The sequence below is a fragment of the Cajanus cajan genome, chromosome 1 (genome assembly GCF_000230855.2).
Source record: "Cajanus cajan strain Asha chromosome 1, NIPB_CcT2T_4, whole genome shotgun sequence".
Lineage (NCBI taxonomy): Eukaryota > Viridiplantae > Streptophyta > Magnoliopsida > Fabales > Fabaceae > Cajanus > Cajanus cajan.
In genome coordinates, this window is record NC_138517.1 from 9303645 (window position 1) to 9318752 (window position 15108).

A 15108-nucleotide genomic window follows, 5' to 3' on the forward strand; every position below is an offset into this window, starting at 1 on the left:
AATCATAATCCCAAGCCACACCACTAAAACACTCTGGTTATAATTATTATAAGAACATTCATCACCACTATATCTTTTGAACATTAACTTAAATATTTCCTTATCATTACTAGATTGTATACCCAAGCTAATCATAGTTATCTCAAACTCATAAGTATAACTCATCTTAAGCAATAAAAGTGATAAAATGGATAAAAGACAAGAAAGTAATGGAAAAAAAAAACAACAAAATGAGTCACATCCATGACTCATTGATCACAATTGTGACATTGGTCACTTATGTCTACTTATTAATCACGCATGTGACTAGCTCGACGAATTCCAAGAGAAAGGTTAGGGTCAGGTTAGGGTTAGGATGCATCACAGCCATGACTCATTAGTCATGCCTGTGATGCCCATGACTCGTCACTCATGCTTGTGACTAACCAATCACAACCATGATTCCACGATCACACCCATGCATGACAAAATCTAACAAATATGATTTGATTATTTCAATATCTTGTCTCGTCTTATATATCCAAGTTCACCAAAAGTGACCATTCCATTCAATCATAGATTTAAAACCTAAAAATCACTCTATTAAGCCAACAATTACATATATTCACATGCTCATACTGACTCCTCATACATACACCAAAATAAATTTCCTTAGGATTCTCATAGAAATCAATGGGTCATCCAAGATTCACAAGATTAATTTAATATACAAAATTAACCACACATATACATTAATAACATAAAATACAGCACTGAAGAATCATATGGAAGATAAAAACACAACAAAAGTCACAAATTGGGATTTTTCCCTTCATACAACACATGCAGTAGAGAAGAGATTGATGGTCAAACTCACAAGCTAACATACATCATACGCCTAAATCGAGACTACTTATTCCCTCTTATCTCGATGAAACCTAGAAGATGAATGTGGATCTCTAGAGTGTTCTCTAGCAGTCTTTGGTTCTCCCCTTTCTCCAAAGCATGAAGCATAAAAGAAAGTATTGAAAAGTGTGAAAATAAGAAATTAACGTAATCCCTCTTTTAAAAATCTAACCCTCATTTAACCCTTCAATAAAAATATTTAATCATAGTTTTCTTTTCCTTTCCCTCAAATATTAAAATTTATAAATAAATAATATATCAAACAAACCCAACCTAATTATAAATAAAATAAAAAATATAAGCAATTATAATAAAAACACATCTTTTCCAAAAAAAAACATACTTTTAATTACATAAATAATTAGAACATGTATTTTCTCCAAATGATTTCTATAACAAAATAACTTGACAAATCTTCTTTATTAATAAAAACACTCATAATTTGTTAATGCATATAGTTAATTTGTTGTGTATATGCAATTAATTTGTTGGGTTGTGTGGTGCATATGCCATGTTGTAGTGTTGTTGAAGTTGAATATTAAGTTGTGCATGTAACGTGTTGATGATGTTTATGATGTTCACTTGCTACGTTGAATTATGATAAGTTGCATTATAATGTTGTTCTAGTTAAGTATCATGGTGTATTCTATTAACAAGTTGCCCGCTAATGTTATGTTGAAGTAAATAAGTTGCTTATGTTGGTAATATAGTAGTTTCATTCTTATACTGATGATTTGTTGATTATTTTGAATACTAGTTTACCCTTCCATATTTCTATTTTGTTAGACTACAATAATCATATTTAGTATAAGAGTAAAACAAGGATAGGTTACCGATGGAACTCCTTTTGAGGTCATGTTGGTGATGACAACGTTGACCATTTTTGAGCTACGCGTGTATCTGGTATGTAGACGTTGCTTGATCGACAACTAAAATTGTTTATACTCTATTATCGGATTACTATGTGGAATGTGTGTGTATATATCTATCTATCTATAAGTGTAATAACCTAACGAGTCATTACATTTTAAGAAAAATTGTTATTTCTTAATTACGAAAAAATAGTATTATAATTAATATTTGAGATATGAAAAATATTATTAAAATATTAATAATTATAAAGAAATAATCATATAAATTTTAATTTTCAACCAAATAAATATTACTAATAATTTTGAAAGAATAAAAAATTAATATTATAAAATTTCATTAATTTCAAGAAATATAAAAACGTTACTACACTAATAATATATTAATAATATTAATAAAATAAAAATAGCAGAAGATTTATATTATAAGTTGAAAAAAAAACAAATTACTAAAATGATAATATCTTAATGATCTAAAATAGTAAAAAATAATATTATAAAATAAATCAAATAAAAATTCTAAAAGAAACTATTTATACCCATTATGTACAAGTACTAAAGTTTAAATATTAATATATTTATTCTATGTTGTTTAATTAAAATACAAGAAATTAAAATAATTTTAGAAATTTGTATTTTGATAAAAAAAAATTTAAAAAAAAGTTAGTTGTGAAAAAAAAAATTAATTTGTACATCACACTTAATTTTTAATTAATTCATATATCGACAACTAATATATGTATTCATTATAAAGTAAAAATGAAAGAGAGTATACAAAGAAATACTAAAATTATTTTACGAAGAATGGAATTTTTTTTACGTTTATTAGTTTGTGATAAAAACCTTAAATGATTATTAAAAATGAATGGAAGTATAGTGCTAATTAAGACTTAGTTATATGGACAAATGTCATAAAATAATAGTTCGTTATTCATACAATATAGAATATGACAAAAGCATCAATTTTATTCGTTCAACATGCTTTTCCAGAAGAAATATCACATGTTTATTAATTCCACATCAATCAAACCCATTAACAAAACAAGATCAATACAGAATGTAAAGGTGAACAGACATAGTTATTTTTTCATGCATTAATAATGATGCTTCAAGTAGATGGCTGGAACCTAACTTTGTAAGGTTCATCAGTGAGAGCCACACGCTGGTTCCCATTACTATCCCTAAACACCCCAACATTCTTACACAAAGGCTTGCAATAGTTGCACACTGTGGGGCAGAAAACAAGCTTGTAATCATCATCATACTCCTCAATCTTGAACCAATTGCTGAGTGTGTCCACGCTAGGGTTTCCCAAAACACCACCAGTGGTTACAAACCACTGTCGAGTTGAATCATCAAAAGCATCAAGCTTCCACACGGTGGATTCACTACAACTTGTCTTAAGGGAGGTTTTGATGTTCAAGTCAGTAGAAACCCTGATAACCCCTTTCTTAGGGTTCACAGGCATGTAAATGTCACTGCTTGACCTCGAAAACCCTCAACCACCACAACACTAAGTGGACAAGTCTGGTTGGATGATCTTGCTACAAGAGCAAAACCACTTCCAACAACACAAGGTCCATGTCCGTCACACGGAGTACTTGGGACTGGTCGAATATAATAATTTATACCAGCTCGAATTATTTTACGTTCTGTATCAATCACTTGCTTTGGAGAGGCATCACCAACTCCAAACAATGGTTGAGTACAAAGAGCAAAGAAAAGTACAAATGAAAGATACATGGATTTCATTGTATTGTTTAAAGTTTGTGAATGTTTGGGTTTTAGAGGAGCTTATAAGATTCAATTTATATATATTGCTATTGATGGTATGAATCATTCTATGGACTTGTATAAAAGAGGATAAGGTCAACGATTTTGGCTAACACAATTAATTAAGTTTTCTTGTTAAATTATACTACTTCCAATTCTCCACGTCTAGCTGTCAGAATTGATTGTCATGAAAGTAATGGTTGGTCACTTCAGCTAATATTTTTTCAATTAAAAGGACTTGTTAAAATATGCTTTGCCTTCTGATGATATCTGTCCTATAGCAGCCCACCTATGCATACTATGATACACTTCAATTGAAATGTACAATATTTCAGAATATCCAAGGTTTTATTTATTTATTTTTTCTTGTGAGTTCTATCTATTGTATGATTAACATTTTTCTAGCCGTTTTTTTTTCTCTTGTGAGACATATACCTAGCCTTATAATATAGACCCAAATTTTCACAAGAATCATTTTTTCTTTCGTTTTTTTTTTTAACTTTTTAAGGTAAATTGAAAGAGAAAGGTCCGGAGCCATTAAAAACATAGAAGAAAAGAGGAAGAATTTAAGAGTTATTCGGTATATAGGAAAAAATTTTCATGCTTGTGAATCATAAATTATTTTTAAGAATTATGATTTCAATAAATAATAAAAATCTTGGTGGGTTATAAATACTTTTAAATATTATTTAATAATTAAATATTTTTATTATATTAAATAATTAAATAATATAATATAACATTTTTAATATATTAAAAAAAATTAATTGAAGAATGTTAGTTTCTCCATCTCTTTTTATAGGAAAAAAGTGAAAAATTTATCTAAAAATTATTTCCAAAAACAATTTAAGAAGCAATTTATTTTAGTACTATTTTTAAATAACAAAAAAATATTATAAAAAAAAGTCACAAATTCAAATTTTCAGAAAAGTAAAAACTTATCAGTAAAATACACTTTCTTACATTAGCCAAAATATCAAAATCTAGAAAAGTAGAAACCAACATAAAATAAAAAAAAATAAAAATAAAAAATAAAAAACGAAGTCTATCGTCCATATATCACCCATTATTAGCTAAACCTTTTACTTCATTTGAGAGAAGTTTAAACTATATATTAATTTTAATTTAAAAAATATATATTTCCTTTTTATTAGGGATTAATATATGTTATATAATTAGTGTTTTTTAATGTAAAAATGTTTTTGGGGCAGTTTTCCCCCTCTTTTTATGACTTCTAACATCATTCCCTCTGTGGAATGTAATCTGTGGGTATCTACTTGCAAATGGAAACAATTGGAGATGAGAGTTCTTCAAACTATGTTACCTAACGATATTTGTGAATAGTTTTGGATGCAGATTGTAGATTAGGACATTCGGCCAAATTTGATTAGCCTTGGCTAAATGATGCTTGGCTGAGTTTTAACATCAACAACGACAAGTAGCTTACTATTCAGTTATAGTAGTAGATGGAATACCATGTTTGGATATATTGAGAAAAATTCAACTTCTACATCGACCGGAGATTAAACTATTTAATAGTATATAAGTCAAAAACAACTTTCACCTTATAAGTTAGTTTTATAAGGTTGAGTTAGACTCAAATGTACTATTCTAAGATGATATTAGAGCCATTTATATTCACTCTAAATGGGTCACACCTATCATTGATACATGGACCATAAGCATGAAGGGATGTATTGAAGAAAAAAAATCAAATCCATCAATCTTAGATCATTAAAAAAGACTCATCCTCATTTATCTACGTACCAAGTCTAAAAGAACTCTCACCTTACAGAACAATTTTATAGGATTAAATTAGGCTTAAATACACAATTCTAAGAGTTTATCACCATCTACACCTCTTTCCCCATACACCCTTCTTGTAACAGTAAGCAATAGAAGGCTCTCAAAAACAAAAAAAAAAAAAGAGCAAGATTAACAACCGTGCAATCTTTCATTCCTTTGCAACCCTGTCATTGAAATTATCAAATTTGGTCCATTATTATTTAATTTGTTTAATCTTATTTCCAAACTGTGAGTATGTGACAACTTGAATAATATCAAATGGAAAGGGGACGATGACGAAGAAAACTATATTGAAAAACGATAGAATTCTACTCTTTTCCATGTTAAAAATAAGTATATTGAAAAACGCGGTTGGGAAAACTTAAATTCTTCAAAAACAAAAAAGAATTAAAAAATTGTTGTAAAATTTAAAATTGGCTTACGGGCAGGTACAGAAGAGATAAGAACAATTTACTCAAGATGTTTTTGGAAAAAATGATGAAAAGGATTGACTTATTATAAACATCTGAATGTATTTTATTGCCAAAATCTGACGAATCAATTATATACCGAAACTCTTAAAATTATTATAATAATATTAATGTCCATACATTGGGTACACGATTAACTCTTCTCCTTTATATTATTGAGATTGACATTGAGTTTCAAGATGATAAGGATGTGAAGGGGATTTTGACTTTTCAGATGCATTGTCGTAAAGTAAAATCAACTTCTTTATAATACAGATTAGGCCTCCGATGGAAATCCAAACTATTTAAATGTATAAGGGAGATATTGGGTGTATTCCGGTGGTTATTTGGATTAAACAAACGAAAAAAACGGCTTAAAAAGGAGTAAAGTAAATGGGTTTGGTTTGAAGTTTTTCTTTTCGTTGAAAATTGATCCATCCGAATTATTACAAATTAAGTAAAATATTATTAAAATTGTTAAAAGAAGTGAGATGTAAAAAATAAAAAAGGTGAATTGTTTTATGCAATCACACCGCGTGAACGTGTGGAAAGTTCATAGTTTTTTGGTCATGTAATCTCAATCATTTCTATTGTCCTAATGCATGTCTTCATTTTTTGGATTTTCATTTTTCATATGCACCAACTTTTCCACCATGCTCCTACTAGCATGCCAAAGGCTCATAATATTTCTCATAATATCGACTTTACCTCACCTTATAAGATGAAGGTTATTTTTCAATTATATATTATTCAATAGTCTAATATTTAGTCGATGTAGGATTTGAGTTTTTCCCAATACACCCCCTTACGTCCAGTATTATTGGACTTGATACGTAGATAAATGGTAGGTGACTCTTTTTAATGATCTAGGATAGATCTGATACCATCTTAGAATAGTGGATTAAGTCTAACTCAACCCTACAAAACCGGTTTGTAAAGTGTGAGGATTGTTTTTCACTTATATATTATTTAATTGTTTAATTTCTAGTCGACGTGGGACTTAAATTTTTTCCAATACAAGTTTTGGTGCAACAACTTGGAAAGCCCAACTAACTCTTCACCTTTATCAATCATGACTTCTCAACCTCCTAAGGAATTTTCTAGCAATGTAGTCATGGTAATAACGAGAATAACAGGAAGTAAAAGCAAGGAAGAAGGAGTGGCCTAACCCACTCAAGAAATCCGTTCACTCGCTTTTAGTTGAATTTGACAACCCGAGGCTTACATTGGTCGAGGTCAATCTGAATTTTTATTCTTTTGATTTACATCTGATTCAAAATACTTGAGCTAAAACTAGCCATAATTGACTAATGCATAACCCTAAATACAGATTATAAGAGTATGATGTGATTTCGTCGTTAATGAATAATATCTAGATATCTACCCCAATTTCGTAATCGAATTGGTTGTGCATAATTTTTGGTGAACGAAGATGTTGCCTCGGTAACTAAATAAATAGTTAAATTGTAATTTTAGTATTATAATTTTAATTTTTTTATATTTTAAAATAAATATATTTTTAGTTTTTTATTTTTAAAATTATGGAAATTTTTTTTACCATTTTAATAATTATTTATCATTATTTGTTAATAAATTTTGACATTTCTTTTTGATAAATTGTCACCATTTAGGTAACATGATATTTAATAACATGAAATGTAATTTAATAACATGAAATGTAATTTAATAACATGAAATGTAAGAATAAAAATTACTTCAATCGTCTCTGGATGATTACAATTTAATGCTTCTATACATAGATTAATAATAATAATAATAATAATAATAATAATAATAATAATAATAATAATAATAATAATAAATAATGTATCACTTTTAATGTAAATTTACTAAAATAATCTCACCCTCCTAATAAATAATTACTTATAATAGTAACAGTTAAATAATTAATGAATGGACAAAATATAAAATAAGTAATTAATATTACATTAAAAAGTGAAAGAAATAACAATTAATATATAAAATATCTTCATATATATGTATATATTTTAATGAGTGATTGATATTTATTTTGTTAATAATCTATTTTCATATTTTTTTTATTTTTAAATGTGATGTAACAAAATATCATATTAATGGATAAATTAACAATTAATGGATGTCAGTATCGTAGGAGAACTAAAATTTCGTATTTTATAAATTAGATGAATTAGATATTTTTATTTTAAAATAGAGGGATCAAAATTACAAATTGATGAAAATAAAGGATATTCATAAAGTTGAAAATTATTTGATAATTCGTTTCATTAACTTAAGTTAACAAATATTTATAAGAACATTTTATACATTGATTTGAATTTATATAATGATGTATCATATGATTTTTAATTTTCTAAAAAATTTGTAGAATTAATCTATACATTAAAAATGTTTAATTGAATGATTTGATCGTTAAAATTTGATATAAAATATAAGTTGTTGAGTAAAATAAATGGATCCCTCCTTTTATGTTTCAAGTGATATGCATATTTTTATTTTCTCTTTTTTTTTGGTACTGTATTTTTTTAGACTAGGAAATTAAAAGACAAAAAATATAAAGTAATTACATCCCATCTCTAATGGTGATTCTTGTTCGAAATTTATTAAAGCTCTTATTTTACTTTAAATAAGATTCGCTACATCACATCATTTTTAAGCGACTCAAATTATATTTTTTAAAATTTTATTCCAATAATGATGAGATCTTATAAGTAACCTACATTTTTATAATTTTTTTTATTTATACTTCACTTTTTAGCTACTTAAAAAATTAATGTAATGATTATAATTAAATATAAAATAATATTATAATACAAAAAATTAATAATAAAATTTACACAATTAATTTAATGTGTATAAAAAATAATAAATATTAAAAGCAAAGAAATTATATACATTCATGAAAAATATATAACAATGATGTGTGTCTAATTTTTTATTCATGGGTGATGAAGTGTTGATTATGCATGACTTTTTTCATTTATGTACGGTTTGTATTCTTTATTGTTCATTAAAAAAATAAAAATAAAATATATTTTTTAATTCATAAATAATGTTGTCTATTTAAAAATCATTATTTATTTTCAAACAATTTTCTTTCATCATACTTAGAATTACAAATAATTAATAAGTATGATTACTTATTAATAAGATACATCACAAACATTTTCAATCTTCTAACAAATCTAGTACTAGAGAAGACATATCATGTTATTAGGTCTAGCATCTCATATCAACAAAGCAAATGTTGATGATGATCCTTGTTGAATTAACCGGTTGTAGCATTGATTCGCCTCTCGACATACATGTTTGAACATTAAAATCCAATGCCTATTCTTCAAGAGAGAAATCATGCAAATGATAGCTACATATGGATGCAATAGAGTATCATTCTGATTGAGAAGTTGTAATGCTGCTGCATAATCACTTTCACAAACAATAGATTAGTATCCGGCCTCACGACCTCCATGATAAGTTGCGTGTTACTCAGCTTTCATGATTATTTATGTAAAAATTTCTTTGGCTCAACTCACATGTTGAAATGCCTTAAAAATTGGGATAACATCTAAAGAAACCGTCGAGTCTCCCTGAAAAGCAGCAAAGGGTTTTACCAAACATGCGTAGGTGCACATCACAATGGCATTTGCCAATGTTAAGGTTACGTTATTCTGTTTTTGTATCTCTTTCCTTTCCCAACTTTCTTCCTTATTGTTATATCAAGCAAATACAAAAATCCACTCTATTCCCATTTCTCACTCTTCCATAATTCCCAATGACCTTGATGATGCCCTTTCCTTATTCAATCGCATGCATGTCCCACCCCACCCATCATTCAATTTAACAACATTTTAGGGTCCCTTGTGAAGATCAAACACTACCCCACTACAATTTCCCTTTTTAACAAATTGGGTTATCACTCATGTATGGTTTCTGTCTAAGTGGTGAGGTAAAGAAGGCACTGCACTTTCACGACAGCATGAAAGGTTTCTGTTCAATCAAATTAGTTATAGGACACTGATCAACGGGTTATGCAAGATTGGAGAAACAAGAGCTGCCATGATGTTGATGAGACAGATTGAGGTGCAATTTGTTACTTGTGATGACGTAATATACGTTACTATCATTCATGCTCTATGTAAAGAAAAACTTGTAATAACCCCATGCTCCTCTTTTATATTCGGAAATGCTTGTTAGATGAATTTCTCCTGACCTTGTCACTTGCAACAACAACAACGGTGTTGATGGGTGCCCAAAATAGTGAAAGCGGACACTGGTAGGCCTAAGTCAAGGTCTAGAAGGAGAATGGGGAAAAAGGCTATGTACAGTTAATGTAAAACAATTTTATTATGTCATTCATCTATAAAGTTTCATGTATGGTGACTTTATTGAGTTTTATAATAATTATTTTAAAAATCAAATTAATAATAATTTTTGGTTGGTCAACTGTAAAGCATTTTACTCTCACACTACATGATCATTAAACTCAAGGAACAATATCATATTTTGGTGATGAACCATCATTTCAGGCACTTTCCTCTCCATTCCCCAGTTCCATATAGAAGTACCCCTACACGTTTGTCCACTCCATACCAGACCAAAGTAATTTCCAGGACACTGAATGGGGGGTTAAAAGGAGAAGAGTGTAAGTTCTCTATAGTACAAAGCACTCCACACTTCACACATTTTCTTGTAGTTGTGACTCAGTAGTACAAAGCACTCCACACTTCACACATTTTCTTGTAGTTGTGACTCAGTTGCATCTATGACACCTAATTATTTTTTTTTAAACAGTAAAATATATTACAGTGGCACTAGGCCACTAGGGATGCCACAACCCATATTTACAAATAGATGGTTATTTGTAATTTAGAACATTTGATCCAAATTACCACATAACAAAAAAAAAAACACCTTTTTATTACAATGCCTACAAACTTGTTGAAACAAAATGCCCAATAGTATGTCAGTCCACCAGCAAGTCTCTTTACCATCTACTGTTCGTATTGAATGCAACTAGGGAGATTGATGGAGACTGTTCGGATAGTCAATACTTTGTTGTAGTCCGTTATTGCATCCCTGGTTAATCCTTTTAAACAAACCATCACTACCCTTTGCTGTTGTTTAATACTCTAGTACCGAACCATGAAAAAACAATAATATGGCAAATGCACCTTTACAAAGTCCATGTTGCGAAACCCTATAGGTCCCTAATTGCGACGGATTGACAACAATTAGACTACCCTCTATTTTCGTCTCGCCTCACCCACCTCACCAAACCAATTAGCACACTCACTAGCATTCTAACCCACCCACCCAAAGATGACTAGTACTCACCCCTCCCCACAAACTCACACCTCCGACACTCCCCACCCCCCCCCCCCCTCCCCAAGTTACACACTACACATCTAACTCTACCATAATTGTGACCCTCTCAACACACACCTCACTCATAATCCCAAATTTTACCAATCCAGCAAGACCTTATGTAACATCTTGGCTGCATTTTCCATATTCAATTTCTTGACCTTGAGTCTTCAGTTAACCACCTCCCGCCACCGTCTTCCAATCACCCCCTTACCTCCTCCTGCCACTGCCTCCTATCACTGTCTTACCCTGTCTTTCACTCTATGGCTTCGATTTTGTGACACCATATCCATTTGAACATCGTTTCAATCCCAAACCCCGTCCTCAATTGAGCCCCTTGACCACCCACCACCTTATCTGATGCTCTTTTCCTACTTGTTATCCTCCACTTTTTCTAACTGCATGAGTTGGTATTCTTGTCCTTCTATTGTTGCGAAGCCACCGTTCGATCAATCTTTTAGTGTCACCAAACATTGGGCTGGATTACTGGATTACTAATCAAAAGGAATCGTGAACTGTTTGTTAAGCAACTTCTGTTAGTTTATGAATTATCAAATAATAAAAGCTTATTTGATTAGTAGAAAGAATGGGGAGACAAATTTATAATGATAGGCTTAGTTGAGAGGAAAACTAGTTTAGAGGAATAGTTAGAATAGATTTGAGTAGTGGAAATGGTTTACTAATTGCTTGGTACAAATGTTGAGCACATGGCCTATTTATAGGCCTCAAGACATCATTCATGTTTTATGTAGAAAACTCTAGAGATATCTATTTCTAGAGTTTTCTATCTATATATATAATTATCTACATGATTCTAGAATTTGTATCTAGTAATTACTAGCATACCTATATATTTTTCTATAAGAATCTAGATTATTTTAGAAGTTTGTATCATATTTTAACACTCCTCCTTGATACAAATTTCTCTAACTCCTATCATAGTGCGAAACTGTTCGAATCTTGCTCTCGGCAGTGCCTTTGTGAATATGTCAGCAACTTGCTCTTCGGTCTTGCAATACTCCATCTTGATTTCTCTAGTTGTTTCTGCTTCTCTGATGAAGTGATATTTAATTGCAATGTGTTTTGTCCTGTTGTGATGTACTAGATTTTTTGTCATTGCGATTGTTGATTTATTGTTGCAGTAGATTGTAGTAGGTCCATCTTGTTGTTCTCCCATTTCTGCAAGTATTCTTCGTAGTCAAATTGCTTGACTTGTAGCTTCAGCAGCTGCAACATATTCTGCTTCTACGGTTGATTATGCAACTGTTGCTTGCTTTTTTGATGCCCAAGAAAATATTCCTGATCCGAGTGAGAAAGCATAACCAGAGGTGCTTTTCATGTCATCTACCGATCCTACCCAATCACTGTCGGTGTATCCGAGCAAACTTGAGTTGGTCATTGTTTTGTAACAAATACCAAACTCCTTCGTGCCTTGTAGGTATCTCACTACTAGAAAAATTAATATTTGTGACGAATTTTGTGACGGAAAAAATAGCATCGCTAATAGTGACGCATTTTGTGAGGGAATTTTAAGTTTTGTGACGGACTAGAATTTATTGACTTTTGTGACGGATTTTGTGACGGAATATATTCCGTCTCTAAAAATTCGTCACAAATTTCGTCATTGAATCAAAAAAAAAAAATTGTGACGGATTTTGTGACGGAAAATTTTTTGTCTCTAAAAATTCGTCACAAATTTCATCGCTAAATAAAAAAAATGTTTGTGACGGATTTTGTGACGGAATGAAGTTCGTCTCTAAAATATCCGTCACAAATTTCGTGACTAAAATGAAAAAATTTAGTGACGGATTGTTCCCTCTCAAAATTCCGTCACAAATAGGTTAAAATATTTTGTGAAAAATTTGTGACAAATTGTTCTCTCTCAAAATATTAAATTTTATTTATGAAACTTTTATATTTAAGAATTATGCATAATTAAAGAAAATATGTTAAATTTTTTTAAAAAAATAATAAAATTAAAAATATTATATTTCATTAAAGGACTGAAAAAAATTATGAAATTCATTTAATTAAATAAAAAATTGTCAATTTTGAACATAAGAAACTAAGACATTCATTAAAAATATTTAAAAAAAACTTGTGAAATTAAAAAAAAAAAGAATATTAATTTAATTTTGGCTTAATTACATTTTTGATCCCTCAAGTATTGTAATTGTGCAATTTTGATCCCTAAGATTTTAATTGGATAATTTTAGTTCCTAAAGGATTGTAATTGTGCAATTTTAGTCGTTTAATTTTTAATTGAACAATTATAGTCCCTTAAAAATCATAATTGTGCAATTTGAATCTCTCTCATTAAAAATTTAATAATTTTAAAATTTTAATATATATATATATATATATAATAATAATAATAATTTAAAATTATACAATTATTTGCTTATTTAAGTTAACATATACTATAATTTTTTATTAATGTAACAAATGATATATATTTATTATTACTAAATAAATAAAATTTATATATTATTAATAATTTAATATTGCTAATAAATTAATATCAATAATATTTTTAGTATATTTATAGATAAATTGATAATTTGATAAATATAACTTAGTATATATTAATATACTTTTACAAAAATATAAATATAGTAGATAAGATATGTATATTTATATTTTTGTAAAAGTATATTAATATATAATAAGTTATATTTATCAAATTATTAGTTTATGTATAAATATACTAATAATATTATTAATTTATGAATAATATTATAAAATAATATATATATATATATATTATGTATTTATTAATAATAAATATATATCATTTGTGTGACACCCTCTACCCCACATACCATAACACAAATAACAAAAATTGAATAACATAATATTTTTCATAATTGAAATACCAAACATGTTTAATTCAAATCAAAACTCATGTATTTGTGGAATTAAATAGATATTCATACATGTCATGCAACAAGGAATACAACAAAACAATCAAAAAGCAAAATATAAACTTGCATAGTTTGTTTGTTTCTCTCAGGGTTCTCTTAAGAATCTACCTAGTACTCTAATCTATACAATAAACATCTTACTCATATAATTGTCTCTTACAATTGCATTCCCTTATGGTGTGTTTGGATGAGGAATTTTACAAATTCAGGGAATTTTAAATTCTTGGTATTTGAATTACTTTGATTTCAATTTCTATCATTCTTAAAATATTTTGTTTGGATAATTAAGTCAATTCAAATATCTCAAATTTTAAATTATTAGGTTAGATATGATAATTTGATTCCATCATGATAAAATTAATTTTAAAAATATATTTATATGTTGAGATTTTTAAAATAAATTTTATAAAAATAAATATTTGCTAATTTTTAAATATTTAATAATTTTAAAAATTAATATAAGATAATATTTAATAACTTTAAAAATATTTTTGAATATTTAATAATTAAAAGAATGAAAAGAAAAGATAAAATATATAGGTGAAATAAGAAAAACGAATACGAGAAATTTCAAATTCTCCTATTTTTGCGAGAATTTGAAATTATACTATTTTAAGGAATTTCACAAATGTTCCAGTGTGAGAACGACCCGTTCTGGGCTACTTAAAAATCAAAATATTATAAAAATTAATTTTCATAAATATTCATTATTAAAATACTAATAATTATTAAAATTATTATTCATTAAATTTAAATAACTAATATTATTATTCATTTTTATTCAGGTAGATCAATCTTTTAAGTGTAATATAAGTTTTTTTTTAAATAACTTGTAGCCTATGCTTTTAAACTAAATACATATTATAGTAAAAACTTTAGTTTGACCTATTTAATTTTAAATATATTTGATTACTTTGTACGTTTATTAATTTTTGTATGTGAGCAGAGTAAATTACATTATTCTTAAAAAATATTGTGTTTTTTGTTATATATTTATGTTAAGATAATTCTATAAGATATAATTTAGATATACTAGTT

The 15108-nt window shown here is 28.2% G+C and overlaps 1 pseudogene; it reads right to left on the bottom strand.

The window, feature by feature from the left end:
• Positions 1-2702: 2702 nt before the first annotated feature.
• On the bottom strand, positions 2703-3545 carry LOC145957864 (miraculin pseudogene; annotated as a pseudogene).
• Positions 3546-15108: the final 11563 nt, after the last annotated feature.